Source organism: Aedes albopictus, chromosome 3 (assembly GCF_035046485.1).
Source record: "Aedes albopictus strain Foshan chromosome 3, AalbF5, whole genome shotgun sequence".
NCBI lineage: Eukaryota > Metazoa > Arthropoda > Insecta > Diptera > Culicidae > Aedes > Aedes albopictus.
This window is the reverse complement of record NC_085138.1, coordinates 181,725,319-181,744,947: the sequence shown is the minus strand read 5'-3', so window position 1 is coordinate 181,744,947 and position 19,629 is coordinate 181,725,319. Positions and strand designations below refer to the sequence as shown.

The following is a 19,629-nucleotide window of genomic DNA, read 5'->3' as shown; positions in this document are numbered from 1 at the left end:
TGTATCCCTCGTAGACCTTGGTCCATTTGAAAAATCGTGACGACAATCGCGTCGCTGAAAAAAGTAGCGTCGGTTTGGGGGAGCCCTTATACCTACACTCTCGATCAAAAGTTTGGGGTCACCCCCTCAAAAACATGTCATTTTTTAGGCCCATATCTCCACCAATTTGCGTTTATATTTCAGATTATCAACCGAAGAATCTAGTAATTCAACCAAATGCCAACAAGATGACGAGGAAACCAATTTAAATTGGACAGACAACTGATTCGAAGCAGTCTAACAATGGTGTGCCTGAACGTTAACCAAGCGTATCCTTTGGAGTTCACCCTTCCACGAACAACACCCAAATTCCCGTGACACCTAGGCCTGAGAGATCGTAGAGTTGTCTACATTTTTCATAGGTGTCCAAAACTAACCATCCTTTCCTATTCCTCAGCAGTCGCAAGGACGTGGCCAGGACAGTGCTGGACCATTGGAGGATTGCGTCAGTCTTGTCTAAGAGTCAGAGATTAGTCCCAAATCTTTGTGCTTTGGTTCGGACGGGAAGGAGGCAACCCTCATAACAGCGGTCTAGGACTGTACCACCTACGAATTTGTGCGACTCGCTTAATGCTAATGCTAATGCTAATGCTAATATCTCCACCAATTTGCGTCCGATTTCAAAACCCCAGGTGTCATTTAAAAGATAATAAGTCATAAAAAGAAGTCAAAAAGAATTAAAATTGAACTATAGATGACGAAGATATCACCAAATCACTTTTCCACTTTTTACGATAGTGACCCCAAACTTTTGGCTGATACATCATATTGAGTAGTGACCCCGAACTTTTGGTAGATGACATCAAGAGTTAATTTACTGAATAACTTTTTTCCTAGATTTTTTATCCAGGTTCGGCAAAAAGTAGTTGAAAGCTAATAGAAAACAGGTTATATTTCCGCTCTCATCTTAAAATTTGTTCGACCCAATTACCAGCGACACTGCCGTTAGTTTATATTCATTTTTTTAGAAAATTTGGCAACTTTGTGTTAAGTTCACATACAAATATTTTTGTAAAAGTTTCATCTAAATCATGTTCAAAGTTATATTGACTTATTATCTTTTGAATGAGATTTAGAGCTTTGAAATTGGACGCAAATTAACGGAGATATGGGCCTAAAAAAATACATGTTTTTGAGGGGGTGACCCCAAACTTTTGATCGGGAGTGTACATATATATGGTATGTATGTATGTAGGTAGGTAGCCACCTTCCAAGCGCGAGTACCTACATATATATGGTCAGTACAAACTAACTACCATGCGTCTCCATTTAGCTATTCCAAAAAAGTGGCACAATGCTGCTAGTGATTCTAAGTTATCAAATTCATTCTGCAAAAAAAAAAACAAAGTCAATACGACACCGATTGATTCCGTTTTTTGCTCAATACTGACATAACAAAAATAGGAAACAATACAAACATTGAAGGAATGGTCTTCTTATCTTCTTATCTTTAGAAATTTGGTCACCAAAACAAAGCTGCAACAGTATCGACTGGCAGTTCTTCACAATAGGGTAAGAAATCAAACTTTGAACTAGTCAAATTGTAATCTTAATTTGAACCATTTCGAAATTCATTAAAACGACGTACTTCTCAGGCAAATATTGTCCCGAAAAAGATGTTAAACAGCTTTCTGTAATATAACCTGATAACATAGACTTTAGAAGCATTGAAAAAAAAACGTTTTTGTCATGGAAAACAGGCAATTGAAAAATCACTGTGATTTCACCCATTTCCCCCCAGAGAAAGCACATTTTCGGTGCACTCGTACAGCTCATGCATTGTATCACACGCAATATGTGAACACGTCAAATGAAAGCTTATTTATTGTAGAATCGACCAACCGAATAATATTCCGCATTTTTTTGTCATGAAATTATCAAATTAAAGTAATTCCTACTTGGAGAATGTTATCTTAAGTTGAACAATTTGTAATCTAAATTTGAACTAGTAAACGGGGGCGAGCTTCTAGTGTTGGCCAGCAGACTGCGCTAGTGGTTGTTCTGTTTACTCTTGGGGGATGAAAAATTCCATATTTAGTTTCCAAGTTCCTGAAGAGTTAAGAACATTCTTAGTTGAAATTCCACTGCCTAATGAAAAATAGTTATGTGAATTAGCAGATCCATGTGTTTTTCTATTGTTCAGCACGAAATTGGCTGTTGTGGGAGATGATCGAGCTGCTGCCGCCAGTAGTTCAAATTAAGATTAAAATTGGTTCAAATTATGATTACGATGGTTCAAATTAAGATTAACCCTCAGAGCCCCAGGACATACTTATTATTTTTAATCGGCATATACTCAGGATCTGTAAAATATAAAAATAAGCGGTTTTCACTATGATCGATGGGAAGAGTTGTACTCCATGCAAGGGTAGTAGTCAAACCGGAAGTCCATGCTTGAACCTGATTTTGCACCGGAAATAAGTGTTCCCTGGTGCTATGTTTGGCGATATGTTCTACAGCTGCCTTTTGGCTACTTTTTCAATAATTAGCTGTTGAAGCACGGTAGATCAATCAAGGTGGAATCTAAATCTGTCCTTTAATTTCTTAGCGAAGCGTGCTTTTACAATTTGGAATCATTTTTGTAAATTAGGACAGAAACCGATAAACGCCTAAAAGTATGCAATGATCTAGTAATAATTCGTTGGCTAAAAGTATGACCAGTGTTTGAATTTTAGGTGGATTTATCACATAAGTGATACTTTTAAAAGAAGGGCTCAAATATACGAAACATATTCTTCATAGACACCAAGCTTATAAAATCATCTTTTCAGATGCAAAATTATTATGATCACGAAATTGGGTCTTAGGGAGTCCTACCGGAAGTACACTCCTGGCACCAAGTTTCAGATGCATCTCATGCCAGAAAGCAGCCTCAGCATTGTGTTCTTGCGTTGGCCTACCATTTCAAGTAGTTAAAGATTTCAGAATTATTATAAAAAAACCAGATTCATAGACGACTCGCCAAAACATTGCACCAGGGAACACTTATTTCCGGTGCAAAAACAGGTTCCAACATGGACTTCCGGTTTGACCACTACTCGTATATGAAGTACAACTCTTCCCATCGATCATTGTGAAAACCGCTTATTTTTATATTTTACAGATCCTGAGTATCAGACGATTAAAAAAAAGAAGTTTGTCCTGGGGCTTTGAGGGTTAAAATCATTGTTGACGAATAATCGATTTTTTCAATGAAATTCGGTGCAAATACAAACTTTTTACCACTTAACAGGAAGCTTATACCCGTGGCTTTCATGTACATCAGATTTTGCGGTAGTAAATTATTTCCATGTGGGAGAAAATATCACTCAAAATTTGCGCTACTTCGGAAAGCCGCAATTTGGTTCAACTTTTGATTACCTACCATAATAATGATATAACTCATTCGAAGAGGGTATTCTGCTCAAAGGGTTCGAATATTCGGTACAAAAATATAAAAAATAAACCAAACCGTTTCAAATTTCTATTCAATGAAAAGATGTGTTAGATCATTATTATTTTAAGACATTGTCCATTTAGAATTCATTCGAACTAAATAACTTAAATCTTATGGAATGGTAAATAGTATATAAAGGGCCTTTGTCCTAGAATCAACTCATATGTAGAGTGTCCTAAACCTTTTTACCAGCCTGTTCAAGATTTCGGAAAATTGAAATGTTTTCCTTTTCACAAAATTAGAAGCAAGACAGTGCAGGAATTCAGGATAGGGGAATTTTGGGTATTTTTTCGTTGATAAACACTACCCATCTGTGACGATACCAACAACAGCGTTCAAACCTGATCTGTGAAGTGCACCTTCGTGTGCATTTTTAAAAAGCAGCACTCCATCATTAAGGCTTTCAACGTTTAAATTCTGTTTCATAATCTGGTCAGGGCCCACATAGCCACAGCTCTAAAGATGTGATTATTTAGTATAACCTCCCGGGGACTTTCGTTATTTTATTTACAGGATTTCTTTTACAAACTCCTCTCAAGATTGAAAGGACGATTCTTTGTAGGTTTCTTACGGGGATTCTTTTAGAGACTTATCCCGACATTCCTTCCGACTTTCCATCATCGATTTCCCACGGATTCCTTGAGAGATTTCTCCCGGGATTTCTTCCATCATTTCTTCCTTACGATAATTATATACGAATTCTTCCAGGACATGTTCAGGGATTTCTTCATTGATTTTTGCCAGATTTCTATTTAATTTCTCTTCCGTTCCCCAGATTCTTTAAATTATTCCATCAGGGATCCTTTCAGGGATTGCTCCCAAGATTCTATTAGAGGTTTCTCCCGTGATTTTTTCAGAGATTCCTTCCGAGTGTAGAATTAGCAACTAGTTAAAATACACAAAAATAAAAAAAATAAAAAAAAAGAGATTCCTTCCAAGATTCTTTCAGCGATTTTTCCCGGAATACCTTCCAAGATATTTCATGGAATTCCTCCCAAAATTTCTTCATGAATCTTTTCTGAGATTCCTTTAAGGATATCTCTCGGGATTGCTTCATTGATTTTACTTAAGATTCTTTCAGAGATCTCTCCCGGTATTTTTTCAGGGGTTCCTCCTGGATATTCAAAAGGACTCCTTTTGAGATTCTTCAGGGATTGCTCCCAGATTTTAGGGATTTCTTCAGGGAACAATGATACCTATTGCCCTTTACTGGCATTTTACAAGATTGGCTGGTCTCCCAACAAACATTATTGCTGTACAACAGATGAATAAGCCGCTCATAAGCTTGATTTTGGAAATTTTGACTGAACAAGCTGTTGTTCAGCTGTCATGGTTACTTGGTATGTCTGAAACATACTGGAAAAACTTGCACAGGGCACGAAATGTTGCTAATAGGACGCAATCAGTGTAGTACTAGATTGAAAGTAGTGAGTTAAATTTTTGTGTGGTGAGATGATTAATTCTCCATTTCTGCAAAGAAATGCTGCAAACAGCGTGGATATTATGATTTTTTGCCTAATTTGATGCTGTTTGAGCAAAAGTTTAGATAACTGTGTTGTTGTAAAAAAAGCAATTCGCTCTCACTTATAGCTAGTGGGAACAAACGCGAGTGTTTTGTGGATTGGCATCTAAGCCGGAAGAGAGATGGGTTTGTGTAAAAGTAGCGTTCACGGTGTGGCTTCGGAGTCAGTTTGGCTTTCTATTCCTGTTCTGTAGCTTAGTTGGTTGAAGCGCCGGTCTAGCGAATACGGATTCGTGGGTTCGTATCCCACCAGAAGGCGTTTTTTTTCACAAATTTCAACTCTCAATTTGTCAATTAGGCGCTGTCCATAAAGTTACGTAGACTTTTTTCGGCCATCTCAGAGTAGCCCGGTAGAAATCTCTAAAGTAATCGCGGCAGAATTCTCTGAAGAAATACTGGAAAACCTTGTAATTAAAAAAAGGACACGAAATGTATGCACAAATGTCTACAAGGGGGGAGCGGGGGCCTCCCTCGAGTGACTCTGTAGCTTGAAGGAATGAAAGCGCCCGTCTAGCGAATTGGGAGTCGTGAGTTCGAGTCTCACCGGAGTACGTGGATTTCTTTTCATAATTCAAATCTTAATGTGTACATCGAGCACATATTTCTGTTGTACACATGGATGTCAAAGCATTTTCAACAGTATACGCATATATTTTTTCTCTATTAAACTGTTCTAAAATTACAGCAAATTAGAACAAAAACAAAAACAAAAACAGAAGAAAATTAGACCTTGTTAAATGTTATTCGAGGCGGTCTGAAAATTCAAATATTTGAGAAAGAATTGATTCTTTTGTGATAAACACTCTCATAAAAACTGAAAAAAGTAAAAAAAAAACTCTGATGCCCCACACATTTTTTCTACTTTTTAAATTCGCTGTAACTTAAGTATGATAAGCTGTAGGAGAACAATTGTACAGAAAAAATCTCAAAAATTATTTGCTTTTCCTGCTTCAAAATCGATGAAAAAATTCGAGAAAATTAGTTAGAAGCATTGCACCATCCTGGGCACCTGGCAAGTTTTGAGGCTAGAAGTCTTCTTTCTACAGAATAATGATACAAAAAAACGAAGGGAAAGGTTTTTGGAAAATTGAAATTATATGACATCTAACATAGATCCGCGAGATATATTACTCTCAGTGTACTTTTTTTTGTTTAAAGGTTCTTCAAATATCTTTAAACAACTTCGAAACATCATTTCAATAAACCATTTTCGAGTTATAATTTTTTGAAGAAAAAAATTTGATATTTTTCATATACCCTTTTTAAAACTTAGGTGAGGAAAAATGATTTTATTCACAAGACGCGACGCGAGACAAGACATAACACTACTCGTTCTTACAATCGTCAAGGATTTAAAAGAATGGTTTTGTGTTGATGTGTTGATCAAAAACCAGCGTGTTTATTCATTCAAATTGAAAAATATTGGGTCAAAAATGGCAATTTTTTCGTGTTTTCGGCTAGATAGTGGATATGGTCTAAAAGCGCGTCATGTATCAAACCAGTCTGTTATAAACCAAATTAAGTTTGCAGGAGAATTGTGGGTTAAATAAACAAATTGTGAGGGGGGGGGGGGGGTGGTGTAGCGTGAAATGAACAGAGTGGCGTTTTACAACATTTAGCGTATTTTTGCATTGATTAACAATTGGGTTCTATGCAATAACGTTAATCATTGTAGTTCTGCTGATCTTGGACATAAAAACTAACTAAAATACTTAGAAATTACGAAAATATCAAAAATCATGCAATGTCAAACAATGTGGTCTGATGCAAAACTGAGCTGATCGTAATTTAGGTCAATTTGTATAATTCGCAAATTTCTACATGTTCGTTACCATACTCCAATAATGTACTTCTAAAAAAAAAATATTTAGTGAAAAACAGCATTAGAAAAAATCTTTTAAATAGAATTTTAAAATGAACAGTTGGTCATATAATTATATAACTTTAACAGAATTTTGTTCAAGCTCGGTATACTGAAATCTCTAACGCATATCTCTATATAACTGGAGTAAAACGATAAGAAAAAATATTTTACTTCGTCAAAATAAGATTGTTAATAGAAAATCTGCCTATTTTCGTACATTTTGTTTCAAATATTTATTTTTCAGTACATTTTAAATTTGACATGAAAAGTTTCGAAAGCTTAGCATATACAATTTACATTAAATTTGTTGAAATGCAGTTAAATATATCGAAATTAAACGTATCAAATATTTTTTTTAATAATTTTATTATGTGTTCATTTAAACCCCATCTATTGTTCATTTTGCCCTCACTGTTTTTCGTTACTCGGCTTTCTTTTATTTTTTGAAAATAATTAAAGAAAACTGTAGTTTTCAGCAATTTTTCCTTTTAGAATGCTTAGAACATAATATACCATCAACGATATAACATAAAAAACGAAGGATTATGACATTGAGGAACCTGAGGTAATGCACACCCATGAGGCAAAACGCCTTTAAGGTTTATCATTATATAAATGAAGTTTGAGGGCGATACAAGTAAATCAGACGTAAAATTAAGCCAAATTAAAAACAATGACTAGAATATTCAAATTAAAGGTGTGGAAAACAATGATTTCCACATTTGGAAAGATTTCTAATTTCAAGCACACGGAACTTAAGGTATTGCGTGCTTATTATATGGAATCACTCCATAACCTACCATCCGCCTCCTACACCTGCCGTAAACAGTTCGATGGAGCCCCATGGTGTTTCATTAGTATTGAAAGCGGAAAATGCCAGAGGACATTTTTCCCCCAACAGCTTTCCAGCACCTAAGTCCTGTTCATTTTATTAAGAGGACACCTTGCTCGTGCGATATTTTTTTTTTCAATAAAATCATTATCAGTTTTTTGCATAACTTTCAATGGTTATATTGCAATGTAGGAAAAATATAACATTTTACAAACTGTTCTTTATTATGTAACTGAAGCGGTTTTCGTTGATCCTCAATAAAAACCCATTTCTCAAGATTCTACATAACTTTTCACATGCTATACATTCACATTTTCATCAATTTAATGTATTGGAATCTCATCCTATTCAACTAAGGATAGAGTTTAATAGTTGGTCAGTAATAATGTATCAAGCAGCATCCAGCTTGATATACTGAGTTGCCTTGTTCTATAGAAATTGATAAATAGTTATTTATGTAACGAGTTGCAAAAAGTTCATTTGTTCAGCACGAGTCGTAATTTATACAACGGGTTGCATTATGAACATTATGCAACTTTTTTCCATTATGCAGCTCATTTTAGTTTCATAATGAACCGGCACGGTAAAGGAGGTCATTATGATACTGAAATGAGTAATATAAAATAGAAATTATGATACTGAGTTGCATAAAAAATACTTATTGAAGTCCAGTGATGCAATAATTATACAAATTAAGCTCAAAATTTGTCCAGTGTAGTAGAGAATCGCTTTATAAATTATACAGAAGAAAGATATGCTTTTTAAGTGCATTCTTCAACATAAATGTAATTCATAATGATGGTCATAATGAAAAATTGCATACTTTTTGCTCCATTATTGCAACTTTTCAACTCTAGAGAAACTTATTATTGTTTATTTTCAAGAAGGCCTGGTGCTATGTCATTATACACCTTATATGAAAATAACTACATGTAAAGGTTTATTTTCGACATCATTGTTATGTTAAATTTGCAATGGGTTACATCGCTATTTAGAAGAACCTTCAAAGAATGAAGCTGTTTTGACTCTGGTAACCACCAAGAAGCACAGTTACCAAGCCAGCAATGCTATCAAGAGGCGGTTTTCTGCATTTGAAATGGCATTATTCCTACTTTCGACTAAACCCATTGAAAAAAAAAATTCTGAAAATCGAGTCCTACTTGTAACTTTAATATCACAAAAACTAAGATTCCGATTTGGTTTATATCTTGCCTGAATATGTATCACTCATGCTGCTGCGGTATGGCAAACACTTTCATGAAATTAAAAACGATATACCGATGTTCTACAGTATTATTTTATCTTATATTTTGGGAATCTAAAAACTGACTTCTCCTAACACTTTGCCACATTTATATGAAGCTCAACCATTTCACTTCAATTTAGTTATGGTTATTATCTGCTAATATAATGTACCGTGATTTCGGGTGAAATTGATCAGTGGGGTGAAATTGATCAACGTGAGGGCAATATTTATTCGTTAAAAATAAAGCTTTGAACTCAAAACAATTTGTAGAAAATGACCATCATCTGGCTCGAGGGTTATTGAATGATGAGTTTACATGTTTTACAGACAATTAGTCACATATTTCTGTATAAAATATAATATTATCCGAAACTGCGTGTTTGCTGATTTTCAAAGACACTTTCTAACTTTTGTTACTGTCGCACATGTAATGAATATTCGAATAAATGTTTATAGTTGCCAAGGGTTCGCTAAATCCGATTTCGTCATCAAAAGTTTTATAAATATTGATATTTATGCATAAAATTGTACTTTTTCTAAAGTAATGGCTTGTGTACTATGGAAATTGCATACTTTTAGGCGTTTTCGTTAGATTTATTAAACTTTAAATTTAAATAATTAAGAATTTACTAAACTTGTATAAGTTTTACAAAGCTTTTCGCATTCTGGGATAGATAATTCAGATGGAAAATTTATTCCCAGCACTTACAAAGACATTTCATTGACTGATCAATTTCACCCCGAAACTAAAATTTCTGATTTTTTATTTTAAATGATAGGGTATCGCGCCACTTGGGCGGTGGCTTCTATATTCGTCTGTTTTCCACTATAACTCAGTCAATTTTGAACCAATTGACTTCAAATGTTGTTCACGGGTAGATACTATACCTATCTCACCACATTCCAAAAGTTGTGTCAATTGGTTCAAATTTGACCGAGTTATAGTGGAAAATAGACGAATATAGAAGCCACCACCCAAGTAACATTTTAAATTTTGTTCAGCTCTACAAGAGATCTTCATGGCCAATTTTATAAAACTTGCAATAAAACTGAATCATACATCAAAACCTCTTCATAACCTCTTTAAGTGCATCTTCCGGCTAAGTGGACCACTCTCGGAGAGGTTTTGCAAACCGCATTAAGAGTAGCAATAAACTCGTTTTAAAACCTAGTTGAAATATGTTCCATTCTCGTTTGTTGTTGTTTTTTTTTCAACAAAAACTATGACAGCTCAAGATGCAGAGAAGCTTCTGCGATGGCACGTAAAGTTCAGGAGGATACATCATTCGTAAGTAGAAAGCGATCATTTCAAAGTAATATTTCAGTAGTTATTGTGCTGGTATGCTTTTGCGCATTCGAATTTAACGTGAATATTGCAGAATCATAAAACTAATGCGCTTCGAAAATAGTGAATATTGTCATCTTGGAATGAAATAAATCAATTTGTGAAATTAGTAAAACTATCTCGAATCACAAGAAAACTCAGCAGAGAGATTTTATTTATGTGAGCATGTAATGAAAATGGTGGCAAACTATCGATTCATTGCTTATTTATGCAAAATTAACTATTTTCCATTCACGTATGCTAATTATTCAATATGGCGACGAAACGAAAGTAAATTTACTTTTATGATGACCGCAATAAACGTAGCAGTGTCGTAGTTTCTGCTTTTCCACCAACAGATGTCGTTACTAATCGAACGGATCGCCATCTGTTGAGAGTTTTAACAGTTTTATTGTGGTAATAATGATTGCCAGAAGGTTTACATATCGGAAAGTTTTGTTTACTCTTAAAATATGTCTTTATGAATATCTTCAAGTATACTATAAAACATTTTATCAATGGTTTTCATAAAAGCAGTCATAAAACTGTGAGTTTTAATTATTGCTGTAATAAAACCTTAATAAAAATCAAACAAAACCAATCGGCAATGTAATTGTTACTTGGGCGCCCAAGTAGCGCGATTCCCTATTCATTGCAATAAAATGATTTGCAGTTAAAGTTTCAACCTGGTTGATTGATGAAAACCGTGGTCGTACTTGTTTTAAAACATTTAGTGCGACCATATCAATAACTATTCAAAAATTAGAAGCCAAAAACTGTGAAAAGTGATCAATTTCACCCGAAATCACGGTACTGAACAACCAACCAAGGCTGCTCAAATTTGAATCACGCGTTTTCTTTTTATAGCCTTGAAAACTTGCCCTCTTTATAAAATAAGCAGTCCTTAAAACATAACAATTTTTCAAATTGATTATTTGTTTCAGTTAATATGGTATTACGCGCGCCAAAAGTTGGCGTCTCTTAGTCAAAATAATAAACTGTCTTCCAGAAGGCAAGACACCCATAACATCATCTTAATCTTAGTTATTTGACCATGTTAGGGGGTTCATCATTCAACCTACAAGAAAAACTGCGAACAAGGTTATCATAAATATGATCACACTCAATCCTGAATAGCCTGTTCGGTACTTTTTTGACGAAAATAGAACAGCAGAATTTTTTTGATAGTTTCGGTATCCGTTTTTGCTGAGCCTCAGTACACCAACTGTCAAAAACGGATGCAAAAGGTAAACAATCCATTATTGCTGTATTCAGCTGTTCTATTTTCGTCAAAAATTTACCGAACACGGCATTCAAAATTAAGTGTGATGGTTTTGTTTGAAATCATTACAAAAATACTATCGAATGGAAAAAAAAGTTATCGCCTGACATCTACGCACTAATGTGTGAACCCTCTGCCACACAACCGTTTCTCAGCACCCCTCCAACATGAATTTGTGCAGTGGCAGTGGTCTGCCGTGGTCAAACGATTGCAATCATCACTTCCTTCCTGCTTCCCCTCGCGCCAGTCTCCCCTATCTGAACAATATTTGCTTGATACGACAGTGGAAACATTTTCGCATTTTCATTCTTGGTTCAAAAAACGAGTGTGGCAAAAAATATCATTTACGATGGTATAAGATGCCACCTGTGTAGCCCAGGCATCAACAACCCTGCGCCTCCATCTGTTACTCAAAACTGGAAATGACAAATTTGCATGTGATTTCAAACATACCTTTGCACCGTCAACCAATGATACTGTTCATGATACATGAACATTAGACTGTTTGTCATTATGCCAAATATTTGCCATTGAAGACCGACATTTATCCAAGGTTGCTATGATTCACGTTGTGTTGGTTATTTATTGGGCTTGTTTGGCCAAATATTTGTCACGTCTAATGGGGTATTTTACAGCATTTAGCGTATTTTTGCAATTTGGTTCTATGCAATAACGTAAATCATTGCAGTTCTGCTGACCTTGGACTTAAAAACTAACTAAACCACTTTAAAATTACGAAAATATCGAAAAAAGCTAATAAGTAATTAACGTCAATTCGTACATTATTGGAAAATCTCTACATGTTTTTGTAACCATATTCCAATAATGTACTCAGGGTGGCCACTCAGAGCCGCAAATAAAATTCCCGAGTTTTTCCCGGTTTTCCCGGTAGCTTTTTAAAAAATTTCCCGATTCTGAAATATAATGATTTACAGTGAAAATTAAACGTAATCTACTAAGAAACATTTAAGTAGCTTTTTAAAAAAAAACCGATTCTGAAATATAATGATTTACAGTAAAAATTAAACGTAACCTACTAAGAAACATTTAAAAGAAATAATATTGAATATTTTCAAATCCTTGTAACGTAACCTACTAAGAAACATTTAAAAGAAATAATATTGAATATTTTCAAATCCTCATATGACCCTGAAAATAAGTTTATAACTAATTTACTAAATATTTAGCTATAGCTTATAAGTCGTGTGTTATTTGATCTGATTGTCTCGTATCCAATGATGGGCATTGCAGTTACGACATCTTCATTAAAGATTCGTTAAATTTATAGATGACATCTAGTACTAATTATGCAGTTATTTCAGAATACAATAATAAAGAGGATAATCATAGGGGGTCGAAATTCCTAGAGAAAACACTATGATTGTAGGATTTGTTGAACGAATCTAATAATAAGTGGATTTCTTAGGAATATTTAAAGTCTCTTCCAAAAATTCATGGTAAGTACTTTTGGGAAACAGAATACCCAGAAAAACCATTCTAGATGAACTTCTGGCAGAATATCTGAAAAGATTACTCATGAAAGAATTTTGAAAACAATTTTTAGGACAATCTTATGGTGAAATCAGTGTACTTCATTATAGCGTAAATGGCTACTGCACAAACAGGCAGGTTTTTTAGGCTGAAATCGTAAATTTTAGGAGAAATTTAAGAGGTTAAAATAACTCAGTGCTAGACGATTATCAGACAAAATCTAAGATTTTTATCTTAGATTTTGTCTGATAATCGTCTAGCATTGAGTTATTGCATCAGCGATTGCAATATGAAAGTCTCACATTTTGAGATTTGTCCGTAATTTATCCAGGAATTCCTGAAAGACTTGTTTTTGAGAACGTAATTTTCATCAAAATTTAGAGGCAGATCAATTATTCGGGAATTCTTCCATAAATCATACAACTATGTATACTGTGGTGCATAATTGATCGCGCCTTGCCACAGCCTTGCCACGCGTTGAAAAAAATGCAAAAGTGATCGGACAGCGGTACCCCTTTGATTTACACGCGTGCCGCTGTCCGATCACTTTTGCAATTTTTTTAACGCCTTGCCACGCCCAGACCTGTGAACGAAAACATTTTATACTTTCTATACACAAAATTCAGCATATTTATAGTTCCGTGTCAAAAATTGAGCTCAATCCAACAAAGCAAACCATAGTTACAGCATTTTAAACTTGACCATTTTGTATGAAAATCGGCGTTTGTCCGATCAATTATGCACCACAGTGTATATTGCTCCAAATGCTTTTGAATACTCATTAGAACTCCCGCGAGAATTTCAATTGGAAGTTTAACTAGAAACTACGAATTCTCTAAATTCTCTAGAATTTCCTGGACCAGAAGTTTCACCGGGAATTTATGCTAAAGCTTCACCAAAAAGGGATTTGCCCGACAATCCACTCCGGTTTTCGTCGAACTTTTTTTTTCAACAGTTCAACAAAAGAATACAACAAAGTACTTTATGGAAAACGACGGAACTTTCTAAACAAAATATTAGAAATGCTTTTATGATCTACACTAGGCGTGTTTTTAGGAATGCCACCAGATACTAAAAATCCCTTCATATATTTTTCCAAATGTTTTTCACTCATTATTTTTGAATTATAAGAATGTTTTCAGCAGAGTTACTCATCCAGATTTTCACAATTTTTCATTTGAATTTCCTCTGACATTACATCAAGAATTTCTTGGAGCAATTCATTCAAGAAATTAATCAAAAATTTTATCAACATCCTACCCGAATTTCTCAAGGACTTTTTGCTCAAAGGCACAAGTACTCTTAGTGATTGTACCAGGACATTTTTTAGAATTAAATGATATATTTTTTTGTTTTATAAAATTTATTACGATGGTTGATGCTCTCTGGAACATGTACATCCTAAAATTCAGAAGTGTCATATGAATCTATAAATATATTTGTCTTAACCAGTCTTTCCATCAGAAAGTTCTCTAGAATATCTTTGAAATTGTTCAAAATGTTAGGTAACATCACTATGATTCACTTTAATTGTCATTACTCGAAGACAAGATGTTAATGTCCAAGAATGGATTCTACGCCAGTTCACTTATTATCTTATTTAGTTTTTGATTGCATATCCCTAAGAATCTCGTACTTTTGCTTCTGGAGACTGTATAAATTTTAGAAATTGTCGGAGTGTCTATGTTAGAAACTCCCGGTGGCTATCAACAATTCCCGAGGTTTTCCCGACTTTTTCCCGGTGATTTCAAATTCCCGAGCTTTTCCCGGTTTTCCCGAAATTCCCGACTGGGTGGCCACCCTGTGTACTCCTTAAAGAAAATATTTAGTGAAATAAGCATTAGTAAATCTTTTGAATAAAATTTTAGGAGTAACTTTAAAACAAATATCGATTGGGGATGATAAAATGAACAGTTGGTTCGAACATTATATATTTTTTACAGAATTTTGTCCAAGCTCGGTATACTGAAATCTTCATATCTCTACACAATTAGAGCAAAAAGATAAGAAAAAATATTTTACTCCATCAAAACAAAAAATTGTTAACCCTCGAACGATCGCGCTGTTGTATTTTGTACAACACGTTGAAAAAATCTCGCTTTTTGTACTTAGCATTGTTTCAAATATTTATTTCAGTACATTTTAAATTTTACATGAAAGGTTTAGAAAGTTTAACGTATGCACTTCATATTAAATTTATTGACATGCAGTTGAATATACCGAAATTACACGTTTCAACTAAGTTTTCATTATGTGTTCAATTAACCCCCATCGATTGTTCATTTTTCACTCACTGTTTTTCGTTACTCGGTTTTCTTGCATTTTTTGCAATCGAAAATCATTGAAGAAAACTGTAGTTTTCAGTAACTTTTCCTTCTAGAATGCTCAGAACATAATACCATCAACGATATAACATAATGAAAAAGAAGGATTTTGACATAGGGGAACCTGGGTATTTCATTTAAATGAAGTTTGATGCAGATATGTACAAGTAAATCAGACGTAAAATTAAGCCGGTAAAGCCGAAGAATGACTAGAATATTCAAATTGAAGGTGCGGAAAACAATGATTTTCTACATTTGGAAAGATTGTCTAATTTCAAGCAAACGGAACTTAAGCGATTGCTTGCTTATTATATGGAATCAATCTATTAATTACCATCCGCCTCCTACACATTCCTTCTGCAGCCGTAAACAGTTCGATGGAGCCCTATGGTGTTTTTCGGCGCCTAAAACGTTTTTTCAACAAAATAATAAACTATCTTTCAGACCGCAAGACACCCATAGAATCATCTTGATCTTAGTTATTTGACCACGTTTGCCTCAAGGGTGCATATTACTCCACCTTCCTATATTTCCATTGAAAACGACGCCAAATGCTTAAGTGTTCATCATTCAACCTACGAGAAAAAAAATGCAAACTACGTTTTCATATGATGGTTTTGTTTGAAATTATTACAAAAATACTTTCAAATGAGAAAAAGTTAACGTCTGGCATCTACGCACTAATGTGTGAACCCTCTGCCACGCAACCGTTTCTCAATATCCCTCCAGCATCTGCATGAATTTGTGCAATGGCAGTGGTCTGCAGTGGTCAAACGATTGCAATCATCACTTCCTTCCTGCTTCCCCTCGCGCCAGTCTCCCCTATCTGGACAATATTTGCTTGATACGACAGTGAAATCATTTTCAGCTATTTAAAATCTTGGTTCAAAAAACGGGTGTGGTAAAAAATGTCATTTACGATGGTAGAGTAAAGTGGGGAAAAAGTTCGAGTGGGGCAAGAGTTTCTTTTTGAGCTCAATTCAAATTATTTCTTTCGGGTGTAAAGGTTGTTCGAAGCCTTTTAGAAAAAGAGTCTTTCACTCCAAAAATTATGAAAATTGATCAATATTTCGAAAAGTTATGACAAAATGTTGGTTTTCGATCAAAAAATTGTAACATGCCATGGTCCTTCCAACGCATGAAATGAAATTGTAATGAAATCGAATTCGATATTTTATTTTGGGGCGTAACTAGGTATATTTTGAAGATGCTTTGGCATGTATAACTTTTTGCAAAAAAAAATTGGAAATCATATTTTACACATAGTGGGGCAAAAGTTCGAATTGTGGGGCAAAAGTTCGAGTCATGTCGCAACTTTAGGTAAAAACCTAAAATTGTGCAAAATGTACATATGATCTCTAATAATGATGGAATTAGTAAGAAAATTCGATCAAAGTTGAAAATAAATGTTGTTTTATCTGGATTTGGCGGAAAACTACTAATTTTTGGTGTATTAAATTTAACCCTGATTTGGGTAAAATCCAGATCGAACTTTAAAGTGTATTCCAGTTCCAACATCAAATATTAAGTGGTTTCAGATGTTCATATTACCAAAGTGTCAAAATAGTGTGCTACAGTTAGCGAAATTCCACAAACACTAGATTCGAACTTTTGCCCCAGTGGTGGGGCAAGAGTTCGAATAAGACACACACATGTTGTAACTCAAAATTGATAAGACATTTGGCGTTACTTTGTTCAGCAAAATTTTAGCTGGTAGAATTTTAGCTGGTTAGATGGTAGAATCACCACACGGTATTCATTTATTTTTACTTGCTTCGATTTTTTGAAAAAAGTTGAATTTTCAACTAGGGTCGAACTTTTGCCCCACCTTACTCTATAAGATGCCACCTGTGTAGCCCAGGCATCAACAACCCTGCGCCTCCATCTGTTACTCAAAACTGGAAATGGTAAATTTGCATGTGATTTCAAACATACCTTTGCACCGTCAACCAATAATACTGTTCATGATACTGTAAGGAAGATATTAAGTTTTGGGGCATTATTCCCTATTGGTGCATTTTAAACGATTTTCCCTTACGACGTAGACCAACTTGAGGCTTCGTCAAACTTCCTTGTGCTCGTAGACATTAAAAATGGATAGAGTGACTTTTGGTATTATCGGCAGGTTTGTTATTTTTGTCATTGGGGGTTTTGTGGGCCAAACTTCCTGAAACTTGGCCATGTAATACAGTCTGGTTGGGAAGGAATTGAATTCAACAGGCTTCAAAAAACCCTCCATGACGAAGAGAGCAAAACTGCCGAAAATACAAGTTCCCCTATTTGATTTACGTGTAGAGACTCTCCCTTACCCCATCTTCCAAAAAGGCATTTCTTTATAAGCGGATTCATATTACCAGTGGCATTATGAACACTTGAGAAAAAAGGGTTTTTACTATCAGCTATTCCCACTATGCATTGGCGGACTGGAAAGAAACAAAAATATCGCACATCAAGTGATAAACGACAGCAGAACTCCTTATCGGTGAAAAATACAAATAATTTCATTTTGCCTTGTTGCGTTTGCTACCAGCTCAGCTAGCTTGCGGCCCAACCAGAGCCAGTTGGTTCGCCGTCCGTCCAAGGCGGTCGTTGTTGTTCACCAGCCATCACCATCATCATACGTACAATATATCGACACCTACCGATATAGATTTCACAGTGTGCTAAATTTGGAATTCACAAGTGAGAAAGAAGAACACACCTCAATTGATTTCGATTACGCGCTGAAGCAAGTCCAACGCAGTTTCAATCGTCAATTAATATACACCAGCCCCAAAACCAGAGATCGAGTGTGGAATTAATCTTTCCGTTCAGTCAACAAAGCAAAACGAAGGGAAACGTCGGCTTCTGAACTGAAAAACCGTTTGTGAACTGTCGGAAGAAATCGGTTACATAAAGCAACCAGCCGTGAAAGCAACGAGTCGCGACCACGTTCGCATCGCTGCACCATCGCATCGTCGTCGACGACCTTTCGGGGCGCATTTTTGGAAGCATCTTTCCTTTACCTGTGCGACATAACATAGTGCAAAACCAGTGGGGCTTGTCTTACCTTCGAAGAAAGCTACGTGTGATAATTAATTGCGAGTGAAGTCAAGAAGAACTGGATTACATCAGACTGCTGAACGTTGCCGAGCATCACCACCGGTTGTTCATCTCCGAGACGAGCCGAAAATTCAAAAGGTGAGCAAACTCCGAATAAGTAGCGCGGTCATGTTTTCCTAGGAATTCTATCACGAATTCCACTTGTTGTTGGGGTACTCGCACCCAAGCCGTGTGATTCACAGGTTACACGGCATATCATATGGTGGGTTGTTGGGAACGGATGACACACAATCTCGTTTGCTTTTGCTGCTTCGACGATGCAGTAGTGTGAAATCTTGCCTGAATGCGCTCTCAAAACAACGACGACCGCAAGAGGGCCACTACTGTTGGGTGTGGTGCTGGTTCTTTCCGATGCTCGGTCGCTATACCCATTACCGTGGAGAGCGACCTGCAGGCAATTTACCTACCGCTACGTTAGCTAAATGAATCGTTCAACACGTTTTGAGCGAGAAAGTGTACAATTTCTTGCGTGACATAATTGGGCCTCGGGAGGATTCACCTTTTGGCACGATGTGCAGTCTGGCCCCTTGAGTGATGTGACAGAAAATATGTGTATGTAAAGCGACCCTTAAGGAAACGCCAGATGTTGCCATTTCATTGTTTTAATTAATTAATTGAATGGTAGTGTGAGTATGTTTACAAATTGCGATTTTATAGTTGACGTAGAGTTATTTATTCATAGAGACAGTGCTTAAAGCGTCTATGCAGTACTGTTTAGCATACAGTGACTAGCAAAATAAAAAAATCGCTAACAAATGATAATTTATTCCGACGTCCTTCGCTCTACGAATCTTGAATGTGATAATACTACACTGTGAAATTGACCCATTTTATTGTTAAAAGAATACTTACATATATGGTCTTGAATATAAATCCTAAAGCCTTTGGATCTTAGGCAATATGTTGCAGTCATAATTCAATACGAAATTCATCTAGAACATATTTAATGTTTCTTTTGAACAAAACGTTATGAACAGCTTGCTAACTTAGTGTATGATTTGGGTAAAAACCTGCAGGTTAATTATAGTAGCTATAAAGTTCATTTTGCTTGATTAATTTTCAGAACATATAAAAGTAGTTTTTCAAAACATGCTTGCACTTTGCGTCTTCAGGTATTACATATAATAATCTATGGGATGAATAGGAATGAACAGCACTTCTGCCTCT

At 35.4% G+C, this 19,629-nt stretch overlaps 1 protein-coding gene across 7 annotated transcripts in view; it reads left to right on the top strand.

The window, feature by feature from the left end:
• LOC109415072 (ras-like GTP-binding protein RhoL) overlaps window positions 1-19,629 on the top strand; it is a 54,522-nt gene that overhangs the window by 1,878 nt on the left and 33,015 nt on the right. For 6 of the 7 annotated variants that reach the window (XM_029862804.2, XM_019688942.3, XM_062855990.1 and 3 more), the window contains exon 2: window positions 17,891-18,540. The gene's annotated coding sequence lies outside the window, so the exon portion shown is untranslated. The remainder of the gene's footprint in view (window positions 1-17,890; window positions 18,541-19,629) is intronic. The other variant, XM_029862801.2, reaches the window with a different exon arrangement.